Raw genomic sequence first — 2,456 nt, forward strand, 5'->3', positions numbered from 1 at the left:
GTGTACTTAACTTTATGTAGCACCCGTCCCATGTAACTAGTATTTGGCGCCAATTATCAAGGATGTTGTAGTACTATGGGCGGGGCCCTGGATTCTTTATAGGGGTATTTTAACGGCAGTAACCTGGTTACTGTGAAACTACATGTTCCAAATACTTTTGAATATACCACAAAGTTTTAGTAGAATTGACTGTGCCTCCACTTAGTAGGATTTTATTTATAAAGTTCAACCCACTAAGAACAATACTCTGATTTATACCTCACAATAGCTTAACCCAAGAAACCAATTAAATCACTGGATGCACTGTAAATATTTAACACCAACACCAGCCTTTAGATAAAATGTAATTTTAGTCAAACTTAAATAAGAACACAAAAAAAATCATTGGCAGATTCACACATGGCATTCTACCTTATCAAACCAATATATACATATCACTAACATATAACCAAACAAAAAAACTTTCGAGATGCAGCACAAGAATATTAACTAATGTCTCTCAATCAAATAAATAAATAAACGTTGCAGGCCTGAATCGTGGCTTGGGATCTTGGAGGCCCAAAACTGTGTGGCCGCTTCACTTTCCCATGAAAGCAACAAAATAAAATGCACGTGCAAAGGATTTCTGTACTCACAACCTTTAAGTGCAGTCAGTCATCCATGCTAAGTCATATGTCACTGTGCGCGAGGAAGAGATGAACCCAGGCAACGAGTTATCGGATACCCGACAGAAGAACTATGATGGCCAGTAACCACCAGCAATGTGAGACCAGCATTCAGAAGAAACCAGCAGTCCTGCAGGGCGATGGCTGAGCGGGAAACCCACACCAAGAATCCAAGGAAAGACTCTGTTCTTTCCTTCGGAGCTGAAATATGTCCGTTACCACTCGGTAAATTCTGCATCCACCTTAGTAAACGACACATTCATCCTATCAAACACACAACATGTGCCTCGCAACTGGTCTAGCCTCCACAGGTGTTCCGTTAACAAGCCCTTGGACTCACTTCTTGGGGTTTCCCTCAACTCCCGCCTCTTTGCACTAGGATTGGTCAGAACGATATTACACAACCAATGCAACTCTATGTAAACAATGATGGACAGCTTACCTCACTTGTGAGAGGTTGCCAAATAATCATGCTTTCACGTGCTAAACAAATAAGGCAAATACATTGTCATCCCTCAACTACAAAAAATTAGAAATCTATTAACTATTGTGGCGTGGGCGGGGTTTTGATGGTCTACCATCATGCTTTGCGGGAGGGATTGTTTTGTGTTCACCCTGTTGGGAAAAGGTGTTTAAGTTAGTGGCTTCGGCCATAGGTGTGTGTGTGTGGATAGATGTGTGTTTTATGGAGGTTGGATGTGGTGGTTTTTGTGTATACGTGCGGAAGAAAATAAATTACTCCCAGCCATTTGCATTGGGCAGCAAAAGCAGCTCACTCGTCTCTCCAAGTTCCTGCGTAGCGGTGAAAAACGCTACATTTGGTGTCAGAAGTGGGATGATGAGTCGCGGGTTAGAGCGCACCCCGGAGGAAATCCGGCGGATCCAAATAGGCCGCCGAGTGGCAGAGCGGCTGAGGAGGAAGAAGCCCCTCCCTGATGGGGCCAGCGCGGGCAAAGAGCGGCGACCGGAGCGGAGCGGCGCGTTCCAGGTCCCGGCATTGGACCTCGGAGAGGATTCCTCCAGTGACGCGGCGCCGGCACCGGAGCAAGCTACAGCTCCGTGCCCCGTCCGCCAGCGAAGCGACCTGCAGCTGCGCCTGCCGGCCTACAACGGCGCCGGCGATCCCAACGCATTCATCGCCCAAGTAGAGCTAGCCGCCAAATTCGCGGGCTGGTCCCCGGCAGAAACAGCCGTCCGGGTGGCCCTCTCGTTGGAGGGAGACGCGCTGCGGGCGCTGGAAGACCTCCGGGCTGATGAGCGGGATGACTGGGTAAAGCTGCAGCAGTCGCTCCGTTTTCGCTTCGGCACAGGTGACCGTAATGAGGCCGCGGGCGAGGAGCTGGCAACCCGCGTGCGGAGCGCCTCCGAGCCATTGGGGGCGTTCGCCATGGACCTGAGAGCTCTCGCGCGCATAGGCTACCCGGAGTTTGGGCCCGCCCAGCAGGAGGAGCTAGCGCGCCGTGCTTTTCTGCGGGGAGTCCGCGCCGAACCCATCATGGCGGAACGCCACGGCGAAAGAGCTGAGCGCCCTCCCGTGGCTCGGGGCCGCTCGGTAGGTGAACCTGGCCGGGGACAGCGCTACCCGTCGCGGCTAGGCCTCGACACCGCTCCTGAGAGTTCGCGACGACGCCGAGGCCAGGGGCCGCCGGATTACCGCTGCAATCTTCTCAGGCCTGAGGACAACGTACCCCAGCAGCCGTTAAAGGGAGCCGCTCGGCTCTTTCGCCGTGGCGTTCCGCCATGATGGGTTCGGCGCGCTCAGCCTCGCGCAGCGCCTCAGCCAGGGAAGCC

The sequence above is a fragment of the Clarias gariepinus genome, chromosome 11, assembly GCF_024256425.1.
Source record: "Clarias gariepinus isolate MV-2021 ecotype Netherlands chromosome 11, CGAR_prim_01v2, whole genome shotgun sequence".
NCBI classification, from domain to species: Eukaryota; Metazoa; Chordata; class Actinopteri; order Siluriformes; family Clariidae; genus Clarias; species Clarias gariepinus.